We start from the raw sequence: 15,896 nt of genomic DNA, 5'->3' as shown, positions 1-15,896 counted from the left end.
AAGCAGATGCCAGCCGTCACAGCCTTGACTGTGGGCCCTAGCCTGTTGCGGTGGCGTGGGGACTGAGGCAGTGCCTGCCTGCCCTGGCTGTACTCCCTGTTACATCGCTGAGCCCTCGCAGTGACCCTGCGGGAACAGCAAGGCGTGCTTTCATGTGATGGGGTGGGTTTCACCCTTGGACTCTGCAGCCCTCTGTCCTGGCCAGTACTCCCGAAAGTGACAGCACTAACAGCCTGAACCCAGCCCAAACCCAGATTGGGACTTGAACCCATGGTTTTAAATTAGAATTACTCACCCTGTGTCGGGGCTCACTGAGGTTCAGGTTCTTCAGGCCCCCGAGCAGAAGGAATTCAGCGAGAGACAAAGGGATAGGCATAAACAGATTTATTAGAATAGGATGCTTCTGAGAGATGCAAGTGGGCAGGCATGGACACTCTGCCCCAGGATCTGGTGGGCTACAGTTTTATCACCCAAGGGATGTGGGGGGTTGGAAAGGCCCACCTCTTCCTTTCTGGGACTAGTAGCTCCTCCTTGGTATCTGGTAAGGTGTGTATTCAAATCAGCAGAAGGGCGGTCCTCAAACTCCCGCCCTTGGTCTGAATCTGAACGCAGGCCTCCCCTCACCCCCCACCCCCCACCCAGTGACCTGAGGCAATTCTCACACCTCCACTAGCCAAGCAAGCCTGCCTTGTGCGGATGGCTTCCTTGACCTTCCAGTGGTCTCCCAACATCCCCCAGGTTTCTCTCTTTATCTAGACCCCCTACTGGGGCTTCTACAACCACCTGTGCCTACTCCATCCCTATCACTCCCTCCTCTGCCTCCTGCTGGCCAGCTCTCCGGGGACGGCCACGACATGTGACAACTACCGTTCCCCATGGAGCGCCCTGTCTCCCTCTCAGCCTGCTCCTGTGTCTGACGCCCTCCTGTCCAGCCTGCACACTGTCATTAGACTGAAATTCCCGAGTCACAAAACCGTCTGGGTGCTCTCTTGCCCTCGGACTTCCTTGGCTTTGGATGAGACCCGCACTGCATCCTGGACCAGGCTTTCAGACCCATGCCAACCACGGTCTGAGTCAGAGTCAATTTCCAGACTTACTGTTTGACCCAGCTCCTCGTGGACTCAGGGAGCCAGCTTCCCTGAGCCATCACTAGTACTTAAAGGTACCCCCACATCAACAACCAAGAAACAAACAACCTGATTAAAAAGTGGGCCGAGGGCATTCCTGTTGTGGCTCCGCGGTAATGAACCCAACTAGTACCCATGAAGATGCAAATCCAAGCATCTCATACCCATTAGGGTAGCTATTATTTTAAAAAACTGTGTCACCAGGGATGTGGACAAATCGGAATCCTTGTGCCCTGGTGGTGGGGATGCATAATGCTGCAGACGTTGTGGAAAACAGTTCAGCAGCTCCTCAAAACCTTAAACTGGTGTTACCAGGTGATCCAGCAGTTCCCATTCTGCGTCTTTCCCACAGAAAATGAAAGCAGGGTCTCCCAGAGATATCTGCACACCCACGTTCGTAGCGGTATTATTCGCAGTAACCAAAAGGTAGAGGCAGCCCAAATGTCCATCAGTGGACGAATGACGAGACAAAATGGGATGTATGCACACAATGGAATATCATTCAGCCTTTACAAGGAGGGAGCGTCTCACACAGGCTACAACATGGCTTGACCTTGAGCACATTCTGTCAGTGACATAGGATATGCAGGAGTTCCCGTTGTGGTCCAGCGGATTAAGAATCTGACTAGTATCCATGAGGATGCAGGTTCAATCCCTGGCCTTGCTCAGCAGGTTAAGGATCTGGCATTGCTGCAAGCTCTGGTGTAGGTCACAGATGCCACTTGGATTTGGCGTGGCTGTGGCTGTGTGGTGAAGGCTGGCAGCTGCAGCTCCAATGCAACCCCTAGCCTGGGAACTTCCTTATGCTGTAGGTGTAGCCCTAAAAAGGTGAAAGAAAGAAAGGAAGGAAGGAAGGAGCCACTCCAAAAGATGCTGTATAGAAACAGACTCAAAGATTTCAGAACCAAACTTATAGTTAGCAAAGAAGAAATGTTGGGGGGGGGGGATGAATTAGGAGGTTGGGATTAACATGTACACACTGCTGTATATAAAATAGATAAGTAACAAGGATGCACTGTATAGCACAGAGAACTCTACTCAATACTGTGTAATAACCTGTGTGGGAAAAGAATCTGAAAACGCATACTTCTATGTATATGTATAACTGATTCATGTGGCTGTGCCCCTGAAAATAACACATCGTAAGTCAACTATACTCCAATCAAAATTTTTTAAAAAATGGGAGTTCACATTGTGACTCAGTGGTTAAAGAACCCAACTAGTATCCATGAAGATGTGGCTTTAATCCCTGGCCTTGCTCAGTGGGTTAAGGATCTGGCGTTGCTATGAGCTGTGGTGTAGGCCAGCAGCTACAGCTCCGATTCGACCCCTAACCTGGGAACTTCCATGTGCCACGGGTGCAGCCTAAAAAGACAAAAGACAAAAAAAAATTTTTTTTTATGCTGAATGATTCCATTTATATAGGGTCCCTGGGGTAGTCCTGGGGTAGTTGTAGGCATAGAAGGCAGGTGATAGATGCCCGAGGTTGGGAGGGGAGGCGGATGTTGTTTAGTGGGGACAGAATTTCAGTTTTGCAATATGACCACTCTTTTGGAGATGGAGGGTGGTGATGGTTGCTCAACCATGTAAACGTTCTCAATGCTTCTCAACTGTGCACTTCAAAAGTGTGAGGAGCGTACAGTTGATATATTGTAGCACAGTTAAAAGATTTCAAGATTGATCCATTGAGGAACAGACACTTGATGATACATTGTAGCACAGTTAAAAAGTTTCAAGATTGATCCATTGAGGAGCTTACACTTGATGATATATTGTACAGTTAAAAAATTTCAAGATTGCTCCCTCTGCCTCCCTTCTGTGTCTCTCAGTATCCTTCCTTGTAGAATGTCCTTCCTTGTAGATTCCTACCAGCTCCTAAAGGTCTTGAGTTCAAATGAGACCCTCTCCACAAAATAGTCCTTTTTGCAAACAGCTGCGTGGCACACTCCTTTGTCTGAGTGGTGCGGGTTGATGTAGGTTTCCATCATCGTGCTTGACACAGAGGTCTGTGTATTACTAGGGAGTGCTGGCCTGGCAGAGCACCCTGACCAGCCCCTGCTGGCTACTGCCACAACAGTGTCCACCCCTCGCAGCTAAGAGTCATGACTCCACTCTGTGTCCAGCTTGGGGACGTGTCCACCATTCACACGCAGGCAGAAAAGGCTGTACTGGTTCTTCTCCCTTTTTTCCTTCTTGCCAGAGCTTTGGGGAAGATATTGGCATTATCTCCACTGCTTGTGAGGCTTTGCATTCCATCCACAGTGGGCTGCACAGGGTTTCTCATTTAGCAATTTAAATTTTGGGGAAGGCCCTCAAACTGGCCAGAAAGCTGTGTGAATGAGTTGAGATAATCTCCTTTCTGAAGAAAGAACTTTCTGACCTCTTAATGCTTCTTTCATACCCTAATCTTTAAATAATGTTTCTAGCAATAATTCCCTTTTTTTCCTCTCCTGCGGCAGCAGATCTGAGTGTCATCAAAATATAAAATTGCTATTTCTTGAACATTATTAGGTTTCTGTTTAATGTGGAGGGATGCCTCTGTCTGGAGCCCAGATAGAGATGTATGGCTTATTGAAGGAAAGGCTTTATTTATAATCTTCATTTGCGGTACCTCGTATAGGGGATACAGGCAACTGTGAAAAATGAGTCAGATGTTAGGGATGGGTGAACACTTTCATCTCAGTCTTTGTTTATAAGTCTGTGTTTATTAATTGTCACAAGCGGACTTAGTAAGTCTGCCTGACTCAACTTGATAGATCTTGCTCACAGTAAATATTTATTGTTCCACTTTTTTTTTTTTTTTGGTGTTTGAATAAGAAATTTTTAGAAGCCTTGAACAATGCCTTTTTGTCTTACATTTTAAAAATACTGTCCTTATTTTTTAAGAAAATTGGTTCAGTCTTTAAATAGATGATCTCAAATCTCCTGCATTCTCCATCTACCCACTCCCCCTGCCCCCGGCTCTTTCCTAATATTTTAAGCTGCATTTATTCATTTTCAGATGACTCCAAGGAAGATCCTTCTGCACGGAGCCGCCATACCCAGGCTCATGGCTGAACACCTTCTTTCCATTTCTGTTTCCTTTATTGCCTCGTGTGTGCTGTCTAGCGTTCAAGATGAGACATGCGTGGCTTGTTTGGACCGTGGGCAGACCTGGTCTCTTCCTAAGTTCCCTGCCTGGGCTTCCTCCCTCTCTTCTCTGCCTTCAAGGGTGCAGGTGCTGTTTCCTTCCTCCTTGCTCTTCCAGCACCTGTGTTGCCCGTCCCCTTGGATCTTGTCCAAGGATAGCCCTTTCTGTGCCTCTCCAGAAGTAAGAGCATCATGCTGCCGCCCTGCGTCTTAGTAGCCAATAAGCGTGTCAGAAAAAAGCTCAGGGCATCAACACGCAATGTAGACGTGGAAGCAACTGATACCGGACAATGGCTTGAACACCTGTCACTTCTTAGAAGAATGTTGGTAATAATTTTGTTCTTGTGCCTAACTTTCTCAGGAATCATGGTGACTATTCAAAGCTCTGAGGATGTAGCATGTGTGAAATTACGGTTGTTGCAGATAGTCCGTCGATTTCCTCCCCTCTTCCTTTATTTTTGTTTGTTTTCTAAGCAAAGTGGTGTAATGGACATTGAAAATATTAATATTTGTAAACTGACTTGAATTTGTCATCCACATTGGGACAGTTCGAGAGAGACGGGGGGCATCTTTCATAGGTCACAGGACAGCAAGTGCTCGCCAGCCAAAGCCATCCAGATGTTTCCTTAGCTCTGACCGAACACCGCTCCTCAGAGACCAATTTCTAGATATTCTAACTGAAGCAGCTAAAAATGTCATCTAGCTTGATGGAGAAAAGAAGGTATAAGTCTTGACTGTAGAGACTTTATCTCTCTGGGGGTGCATGCCAAAAGTGGCTTGCAAAGAAAATTTTGGTTAACTCTTCACATCCTGCCAAGGTGGGGAAAGCCATTTTCAGCCAGTGGACAAACCACAAGAGTCAACACAAGAAGAAGCACTCGTTCATTCATTCATTCATTCATTCATTCATTCTCCTGCACACATGCCAATCCCCCTGTCTCTTTTAGAAGTTCCCACCCCAAGAGAGGCAGAAAGGTAAAGCCAGCAGTTATAATCTCCTGGGATGAGGGTTGAAGGCAGGCCCAGTGAACTGCAGGTCGTTTTAAGCCTGCATTTCTGGGAATGTGCTACAGCCGCAGGTGGAAGCTCACCCATGTTGACCCATGCTTCCCAGAGAATGTGTGCTTTGGTGAACAAGACGGACATGGGCCTGGTGGGAGCACTCGGGAGTTCCGGCAGGACCTGGCACAGACCTCTGCCCAAGATGGAGTGGGAGAGGGCTGGGGTGAATGCAGCCCAGGGAGTTAGAAGGCCCCAGTCATCCCTGAGGTCAGAAAGGGCTTCAGGTTTTGTGATGAGGATGGAGAAAAATAAAGAAGCAGCTTACGTCCACACAGGGCATAATTCCTCCAGGGCGGATAAATCCTAGTGGCTTTTGCTTTAAAGGAGACTTCAGAAATATAAACACACACACACACACAGAGATAGATCTAAACAGCTGGAAACCTGCTCGTCTGCTCCATCACGTCAATCATCACGGGCAAATTACTTAATCTCTTTCCATTCCCCTCATCCGTCAAAGGGGAGAGACACTTCCACTTACAGCATCTACATCTTAGGCCTCCTTACGACTTACAGCGGGCCATACAGGTGTACTCAATGAAGAATAGCTACTTACTGCGTACACTTAATAAACATTGTATCCAAGTCTGCAGGAGAAGCACACGAAAGGACTTCGTTAGTCACCTTTGCTCTCAGAATGGCTGCTGATGGCGACGGCACACGAGCACAGCAATAGAGAGGGATTGTGCTTTGCTATTTGAATGTGACTCTCTTCAGTGGATGGAAGAGGAGGATGGCAAGTCCACTTGCCCTATTGAATCCAGAAGCTATTTTAGGCTGTCTGTGACGGCTCGCACACCAGGCTGAGACCCAGAATGGGAGACTGAGTTCCTGCCCTCTGCATGCTCTCTGTCAACATGAGAAGAGAGCATGCAAAGTGAATAATTTCTATTTATTGTTTTAACTTAAATTTTTTTTTATTGAACTGTAGTTGACTTACAATGCCCCTTTAATTTCTGCTGTAGAGCAAAGGGACCCAGTCATCCACATATGTATATCCTTCTTTTTCATATTATCTTCCATCACGTTCTAACCCAAACGACTGGACAGAGTTCCCTGTGCTGTACAGTAGGACCTCATTGCTTATCCATTCTAAGTGGGATAGTGCAATCCCACTCCGGGGCATACATCCAGATGAAAGCTTCATTCAAAAAGATCCATGCACCCCTATGTTCACTGCAACGCTATTCATAATAGCCAAGATGTAGAAACAACAAAAATCCTAAATGTCCTTCGACAGATGAATAGATTAAGAAGATGGAGTTCCCGTTGGGGCTTGACAGAAATGAACCTGACTAGTATCCATGAGGACGTGGGTTCGATCCCTGGCCTCGCTCGGTGGGTTAAGGATCTGGCATTGCAGTGAGCTGTGGTGTAGGTCACAGATGAGGCTCGAATCCCGAGTTTCTGTGGCTGTGGCGTAGGCCGGCAGCTGAGGCTCCAATTCAACCCCTAGCCTGGGAATCTCCATATGCCATGGGTGTGGCCCTAAAAAGACCCCCCCCCCAAAAAAAAGAAGTGGTACATATATAATGGAATACTACTCCGCCATAAAAAAGGACAAAACAATGCCACTTGCAATATCATCCGTTTTTTTTTTTTTTTTTTTTTTTGTAACACAGGTCCATTCGTTATCATCGTAAAAACCTTGGAACAATAGGGCATTGTGTAAAACTATAAATCACCAACGACTTTACCATCTGGAGATCATCTCTGTTAACTCTTGCTATTTTTAAAGTCTTAATGATGTTTTCAGCCTCCCCACAAACCTCTTTCCCACCCACCCTAACCCCCCTTTCAAAAAATTTCTCAGGTATATTCTCCTTGCCTGAAGAATATATAAGAATGGCCTGTAGTGAAAAAAATTCCCTTCCTTTGCCTCTAAGAAGCCTAAAAGCATCAGTGACCTGGACCACCAGTGGCATAAAAACTATATTTTGTATCAGGGGACTTGAGACTAGACAAAATGAAATGACAGAATTTCCTGGTCTTCAGGTGACACACAGGTTGTCCTCTAGTTTTATGGAGTTTCCTATTAAATGTTCTTTTGCATTAAATATTGAATCCTTGCAAAGTAATTGATTAATGAATTGGCAATAACAACGCTTCGGCTCCCCCTGATTTTTTTTTTTTTTACTGTGGATAAAATTCACTTAATTATATGCCTCAGCCATTCCACGGCTAGGTATAGGGCCAAAAGAAATGAAGACAAGTACACACAAAAACTCACATGCCATCAAACATAGTGGCATTATTCACAAGAGCCAAAAGGTGGAAACAACCCATTGCCTACCCATGGATGACTGGATAAGTAGAATGGGATCTCTCCGTACAGTGGAATATTATGCAGCCGTGAAAAAGAATGAAGCTCCAACACTCTTCATCATGGGTGCACCAAGAACACCTTCTGTTCAGGGAAAGAAGCCAGACATAGAATAACACATGTTCTGTGAGTCTCTTTATTGGAGATGTTCCAGAACAGCAAATCCACAGAGAGCGGAACTAGATGAATGGTTATCTAGGGCTGGAGGCACGTTCAGGGCCTGCGGTGAGGGCTACAGGGTGCAGGGTTCCTCTGTGGGGTAAGGAAAATGTAAAATGGACGTGGGGATGGTAGCGCAGTCTGTGTATGTACCAGAAGCCATGGAGATGGAGGCCTGAAACGGGGTGTATTGTATGACCGGTGAATTCTGTCTCAGAAAAGCTGTTACTTTTTTAAAAGAAAGTAAACTACATAGGGCCATCAGTGTTGTGCCGAACCATTCAATGGGACATATATGAAGGAGAGTCATTTGGGTTACATTTTAGTTCAGCGTTTGCCTAGCATTCTCTAATTCCTATAAATAAGCAAATGAGTCTCTGAATCAGAATCAACTAGGAACATGGCAAGAGAGAGCCACTGCCCTCCTGCGACATTAATGAAATTGTTTCACCACAGGTTTTAAAAACACCCCAATTCTTTTGTCCACCAGGAGGTACAGTGCTTGACCAGGAGAACTTTGCCTGGCAATCCATGGAAAACCTGCCTCAAGGTGCAGAATTCTATTGAACGACTCTCTGAGCTTCACAGTTTGCTTTCCCAGGGGCTCTGCTTCACAGAAGCACTTGAACAAAAATGGGGTAGTTTAATAGCAACAAGCCCCTCCGGATCCACAGAATCCAGAAATCAACACCTTTCTGGCCATCACATCATTGTTACACATCATCCCTTTCTGGATCTTAAAAGGCCAAGGTTTTTAAAAATGAATGCGCTTGGAGTTCCTGTTGTGGCTCACCAGGTTAAGAACCTGACATGGAGTCCATGAGGATACAGGTTCAATCCCTGGCCTCGCTCACTGGGTTAAGGATCTGGCATGGCTGCAAGCTCAGATGTAGGTCACAGATTCATCTTGGACCCTGAGTTGCTGTGGCTGTGGCTGTGGCCAGCAGCTGCAGCTTCGATTTGACCCCTAGCCTGGGAACTGCCACATGCCGCAGGTACAGCTATAAGAAGGGAAAAAAGAAAAAAAAAAAAAAAGAAAGTGCTGTGTATGTCTTCAAATTCAATTATTTAAGAGTGCTTCTGGTTTGTCCAAAGCCTTCAGGAAGTTTCCCCCAGACTGGTCACCCTGGAGGCAGACTGGTTCCCTGTAAAGTTGCTGGGACTGCACCCCCCTGCAGCAGTGAGCAGCTGCCCCACCAGCCAGCCTGGGCTTGTCTGTCCCCTGTCACTCAGTTCCTGCATCCAGAGCGTCTGCTGCCTCAAACCCAAACAGCCCAGGTGCCCCCGCACGCTCTCCTGGTTACACTTTTATTACAGCACAACCTCCAGCAGATCACAACCACCCCGGCCCCACAAAGCGTGAAAGAAGTGGCCTTGTACTTCCCTAAAGATGTTGTAAACCATCCTCTGAAGAGGGGACGCCCTTGAAAGCATGTTAAAGCGTAACTTCACCATGAGGTAGAAAATTCCGAAAGGGGCCGGGGGCTCTGGTCTCAACGTCACCCTCACCTCTTGCTGTTTCAGTGGTCAGACTTGCTCTGAATTTATAGTCCTCTCTCAGGCTTCCCACAAAATGCACATCCTGGGCAGCTGCCAGCCCTAGAGGGTGATAAGGACCAGCAAATCTGAAATATGGATTTAAAGGCATCAGGAGAAATTAAACTGGGTTCACACCATATTGTCCAGTGTCCTGAAAGCTGACTTTCATTTCCAGCCTTGGGTGGAGGCAGAGATGGCCTTTGGGGACCCTACACATCAGACACGGTGCACGCCCCCCTTTCCTCCAGCTTCTGAGGCCACTGTTTCTTCTGCAAAATAAAACTAAGGGCTGGGGAGTCTGCTGTGAGGCAGCCACCCCTTATGCGGGAAGCTGGAAATCACCAGCAAAGACAATAACACGTGTGACTGCCAAGCAGGTTGGACGTGATGAATTCACACAGCACAGAGAGAAAGCCTGGAAGGTATGCATTCCAAGAGTCTGCTAAGAAAAATGCAAAATCCAGCTTGGAGGAGGCCTGAGGAAGAGGCTAGATTAGAAATATCAGAGCCACAAGAAAGATGGAAGTCTGCTTTCCTCCCAAACCACCCCCATCATCAAGGAGCATTAAGCCCCTGGTTAGGAAGGAAACATCCTAGGGGGAACCAGAGCCTGGCTGTGGAAATTTAAGACCTGGGGCTTCCATTTTCCTGCTGGCATCCATCACGGGATTGCAGTGCATCTCTTAACATCACTGGGCTTTCCTTGCCAAAAGAAAGACAGCTAAGACCTACCCCACAGGTTGCTGGGTTGTTGCTGTATCTGTGATGGCAACCAAGACGAACTGCTTAAATAACAGAAATCTCCGATATCATGACGCATGGACAGTGTTCTAGAATGGGAGTCTGCAAACCATGCTCTTGGGCCAAATGCAGCCCCCTGTCTGTGCTTGTCAATAAAGTTTCCGGGAAACAATCCTGCCCATTCCTCACATATTATTGTCCACTGTTGCACTCCTGCTAGGGCTGAAAACATAGTTGAAATCGAGCTCATAGGGCCCCCAAAGCTGGAGATATTTGCCCTCTGGCCCTTTATAGGAAAATCCCACTAACTCTGGTCTCGTCCATCCATTGATCACTATTTACATGGGAACAGCAATAAGCTCCCACTTGTCAATGACCTGTTAGGTCTGGTCAATGATGACTTCATCTCATCTTAGGAGACGTATTGCTATCGCCACTTCAGTTTTGAGAAAACTGAGGCCCCCAGGGATTGAGTCATTTCCCCAAAGTCACATAATGAAAAGTCGTGGAGCCAAAATCATGGCTTCAACGGCAATTCTTCATTGTTTCTCACTGGCGTTTTTATTTTTTAAAAAAAATGAATACATAAGGATGCAATGCAGAAGGAGGAAAAAAAAAAAACCCAACAAGTTCTAGATGAAAGTGGAGCTTGTTCATCTGGTTGATGGAAGGTAGGACACTGTTCAAGAGAAGCAGCCAGCCTTTGGGGGTCATTGTGTTCAGAGCCATAGAGAACCCTGGCAGGGCTCCCATTTCTTCCAGGACTTGGGGCAAGCAGGCAAAGGAGGACTTTGGGTCTCTTAATCCCTTCTCTCAGCCAGCCACACTGCCTATCCTACACACCCCGGGAATCATCATCTGTTACCTCCCAATGAAAGGGCACTCTTCCATCCACTCACACCCTAAGGTCACACGCTGAGCAGACATTTGGCCTTGCTCAGAATAAAGACATTTTATCCATACGACATTTGCTCCTTAAGGCATTTGGTTCAGGCCAAAAGGTCCTTGACATTTGGTCCTGTCCAGAACCATTTGGCACAGACCCACTATGCTCATGGATATTTTGGACAGGAGTAGCTATCAAGGATCTTGTTCCACGGACCAGATGTCTTACAGACCAAATGTCTCATGGATGTTCAGGACATGGCCAACATCAAGGACCTTTTGGCTTGACCAGATGTCTTACAAGCCAAATGTCTCATGGATGTTCTGGACAGCGCCAACATCAAGGACTTTTGGCGTAACCAGATGTCTTACAGACCAAATGTCTTACAGATGTTCTGGACAGTACCAACATCAAGGACCTTTTGGCGTGGACCAGATGTCTTACAAGCCAAATGTCTCATGGATGTTCTGGACAGTGCCAACATCAAGGAACGTTTGGTATAAACCAGATGTCTTACAGACCAAATGTCTTATGGATATTCTGGACAGGGCCAACATCAAGGACCTTTTGGCGTGGACCAGATGTCTTATGGTCCAAATATCTAATGGATGCTTTGGAGAGGACCAGTTATCAAGGAACTTTTGGTGTAGACCAGATGACTTATGGACCAAATATCTCATGGATATTCTGGACAGGGCCAATATCAAGGACCTTTTGGCGTGGACCAGATGTCTTACAAGCCAAATGTCTCATGGATGTTCTGGACAGTACCAGCATCAAGGACCTTTTGGCGTGGACCAGATGTCTTAGGGTCCAACTATCTTATGGATGCTTTGGAGAGGACCAGTTATCAAGGACCTTTTGGCATGGGCCAAATATCTTGGTGGACATTTTGGACAGGACCAAATGTCCTGCAGGGGTTTGCACACATACACACATGGTGTTATTCTCCATCTTTTCCCCTTTGCATTCCTGAGAAGTGTTTAGACAGAGGCCTAAATCCTGAACTCCTTCAAGGGGTCACGTCCTCAAGCACCCCTCGCTAACCCCAGATTGAAGCAGATGCTCCCCTCTGGGCTCTTGGTGCATTCCATCATTGGCTGTTTAACATTCTTACATCAAGGGCACTGTCTATTATCCATCTATCCCCATGGCCTGGGGGCACTTCGACAACAAACACCATCTCTTTTCTTAGCATGCGATGCTCAGCTCAGTCTCTAGTTATGAAAAATTTGCTTGTTTGAACCACCCTTGGCAGTCTCTAGTCAAAGAAAAGGAAATTCTAAAAAGAGGCATCTGTAGAAAATTAAGTTCCAGTTTCTTGATCTCTCTCTCCTAACCAAAAGCACCCTTTTGGGTTTGACGGTTCCCCTCATCCCATGCTAATGGTTTCTGACATCTCCATCAGAACAAGGGAAGGGCTTTCCAAGCTCCAGAGAGGGAGGGTAGCAAATGGACCTCTTCTTGGCAGTAGCTGATGAGATGGGGAGCAGGAGGCAGAGGGAGAGCTTACTGTGTTGAAAGTGGCAATGCTTGCGGGGGTGGGGGAGAATTGCAGGGGACGGCTTGTCCTACTGAAGACCTGATGTTAGAACATCATCAAGGTTCCTATCCCCACAACTGGCAGGCCATCAGATAGGAGAAATGATGGTGCCGCTGTCCAGGGTCCTGAGCACCAGTGTAAAGAACACTAGATTGGGAACCTTCTTTGACTGTGACTGCATCTTGGCTTGGGGAGACTCTGCACGGCTGAAGACCTGAAGTTAGAACATCAGGCTTTCTATCCCCCCACCCCCTCCTCCCCACAATAGGCGGGTCATCAGATAGGAACAGTGGTCCAGGGTCCTGAGCATCAAGTATAAAGAATGTAAGACTCTCCTTTGTTACAGCCTCTTGGCTTGGGGAGACTTTGCATGGAAAGCCCTGCCACAGGTGTATTGGCTCTTGGTGCTTATCACCGTGCATGGAAGGTTGCTTTTGTCACATGTTTTATTCACCTTTTCAAGAGCCTCTACTTGAGTTGTCTATCTTCCACTTTGTAGCTAAAGACCTCAGGCTTGGGTTTGTGGGGGTGCCTACAATCTTAGAAGCCCTTGACCTTTCAGCCATCACGCTTCTTCAGCACACAGCCTGCCAGCACTCTTGCACTCCAGGGAAGTGTGTTCTTCTCTGACTCCCACAGATGGAGTTGCCTTTTGCCTCGTGTTAATTCCGTTGGCCGCGCATGCCCAGGTCATGTGCCCTTGAGTTTTGGTCCGTCTTTAGGAATTTTTTTCTTGCCTACCCTGCAAGTAAATGATGTGCCTTGTGATTGCCCAAATCAGCTGCTTACATAACCTGACTCAACTGTTATTTTCACCATTTATTTCCTATCTTTTAAAAAAGGATTTAAAAGAGAGAGGGAAAAAAAAAAAAGGGTCACAAGGTAAACATAGGCTGCTTAGAGTCTATCACCTTCTGGGAAGAGAGGGATTGGAAACGGTGCCAAACACAAAGGGCATCTCTGTGGAAAGGAAAACAATCCAGAAACACGAAGTCTTCTGCGTGCCCTGAATTTACCTGAATGTCCGCTTTATGCAAATGACACACGTTATATTTTATTTTTCCTCGGAGGTAAAGCTGGAGCTCGGGTGGCTGCCAGCATGTGGCTGAGCATGCGCTTGGGGCTATATATTTCCAAGGACCTGATCGCAGTGGCCTCTGAGGTGTTTGCCTCCTCGGCTGAGGCTGCAGTTCAGAATAGTGGCGGTGGGGTGGAGTCGAAAGGACACAAGAGTAGATCTCAGGAAAATGAGCCCTACCGCTCCCCAGCTGGGAGAATGTGCGTGCACGCGGCTGTCAGTCTCTCAGCCTCTTGGCCTCTGTGCCTCCAGCTGTAAAGGAGCTGGAGTCGACAGCTCCTGAGACGGCTTCCTGTTCCCCAAGTCCCTGCTGTGATGTATCGATGGGAAGACAGAAAAGAATGCCCAAAAAGGTGAAGCACGTTATAACCAGGCTGCATCTGTTCACGGCCCAGCAGGTACCTCTGGGCATGGGAAACTCTTCAGGAAGACCTATAAGGGATGGTTCCATGGAAAGAGGGACAGAGGCCACCCAGAGTCTTCCCTAGAACCTGGTAAAACTGCATGATTATATCCCACACACGTTTTTTGTACTCAGAGAACATCAGCCTGAAGTAGGTTTGATAGCAGCTCTTTTTGAGAACAGTGGAAAAACAGCCACTTAGGATGATATCCATTATCCTAATATTGTCAGTCTTGTATAGAAAAATACATGTGACCCACATTCTTTTTTTAGTGATTTTTATTTTTTCCATTATAGGTGATTTACAGCATTCTGTCAATTTTCTACCATACAGCAAAGTGACCCAGTCATACATATATATATACACTTTTTTCCCTCCCATGATCATGCTCCATCATAAGTGACTAGATATAGTTTCCAGGGCTACACAGCAGGATTTCATTGCTTATCCATTCCAAAGGCAATCATTTGCATCTATGAACCCCAGATCCCCAATCCATCCCACTCCCTCCCTGTCTCCCTTGGCAACCACAAGTCTCTTCTCCAAGTCCATGATTTTTTTTTTTTTTGTGTGTGTGGAAAGGTTCCTTTGAGCCGTATATTAGATTCCAGGTGTGAGTGATATCATGTGGTATTTGTCTTTCTCTTTCTGACTTATTTCACTCAGAATGAGAGTCTCTCGTTCCACTCATTCATGTTGCTGCACATGGCATTGTTTTGTTCTTTTTGGTGGCTGAGTAGTATTCCATTGTGTATATGGACCACATCTTCTTAATCCAGTCATCTATCGATGGACATTTAGGTTGTTTCCATGTCTTGGCTATTGCGAGTAGTGCTGTTGTGAACATGAGGGTGCATGTGTCTGTTCTTGAAGCATGTGACCAAAATTTTATTGCTCCTTTCCCCACAGTCGTTCTTTTTTTTGTCTTTCGTCTCTTTTGTTGTTGTTGTTGCTATTTCTTGGGCCGCTCCTGCGGCATATGGAGGTTCCCAGGCTAGGGGTCTCATCGGAGCTGTGGCCACCGGCCTACACCAGAGCCACAGCAACGCGGGATCCGAGCCGCGTCTGAAACCTACACCACAGCTCACGGCAACGCCGGATCGTTAACCCACTGAGCAAGGGCAGGGACCGAACCCGCAACCTCATGGTTCCTAGTCGGATTCGTTAACCACTGCGCCACGACGGGAACTCCCCACAGTGGTTCTTATATGATGTTGTGAACACACGGGAAGTCCAAGTGGTTCTTATATGAAATGAGCAGATCATAGGACTGATTCTTTCTTCCTCCCCCTCTTCCTCCCTCCCTCTCTCTCTTTCTTTCTTATCTTTTTAGGGCTGCACCCATGGCATATGGAAGTTTCCAGGCTGGGATCGAATTGGAGCTGCAGCGGCCAGTCTACACCACAGCCAGAGTAACACCAGATCTGAGCTGCATCTGTGACCCAAACCACATCTCAAGGCAACGCCGGATCCTTAACCCCCTGAGCAAGGCCAGGGATCGAACCCACATCCCCATGGGTACTACTACTAGTTTGTAACCGACTGAGCCACAACAGGAACTCCCAAGACTACTTCTCTAACTGGGCTGATTCAACTCAGCTCAACGAATGTGTGCGAAGTGGATCAACCCTCTTGGAGTTGGCAGTTGAGTAGGGGCTGTGGACTGCACCGTTTAAATGTTAAAAACATATAATATATCCATATGAAACTGTATGCCAATTACACTAGAGCAAATGGGCACGCTACATTGGTTGTATATGTCCCAATTTTAGAAGCAAACAGAAAATAACAAGTTTTTCATTGATCAGCTTGGCTACTGATGTCTCTCCTTTCTTGATCCACACAGTAGAAAACAAAGGAGGAATAGAAAAAATTAAAATGAAGCTCCACCTTTGAGGAGGTGAA

General features: G+C 46.7%; 1 protein-coding gene and 1 long non-coding RNA gene across 50 annotated transcripts in view; both read left to right on the top strand.

The window, feature by feature from the left end:
• LOC100521877 (pseudouridine-5'-phosphatase) overlaps positions 1-15,896 on the top strand; it is a 631,841-nt gene that overhangs the window by 118,104 nt on the left and 497,841 nt on the right. The gene's annotated exons all lie outside the window — the stretch shown is intronic.
• LOC146394451 (uncharacterized) lies at positions 11,424-15,798 on the top strand. Its single transcript, XR_014835084.1, has 3 exons — positions 11,424-11,696; positions 11,768-14,902; positions 15,190-15,798. It is a non-coding gene; the product is annotated as an uncharacterized LOC146394451 (long non-coding RNA).

This window comes from Sus scrofa, chromosome X (assembly GCF_054392235.1).
Source record: "Sus scrofa isolate SSC_HxYL_T2T_F1_AM1 chromosome X, Sscrofa_HxYL_maternal_Yorkshire_Landrace_v2.0, whole genome shotgun sequence".
Taxonomy (NCBI): Eukaryota; Metazoa; Chordata; class Mammalia; order Artiodactyla; family Suidae; genus Sus; species Sus scrofa.
The sequence above is the reverse complement of the archived record's forward strand: the minus strand, read 5'-3'. Positions and strand labels throughout refer to the sequence as shown.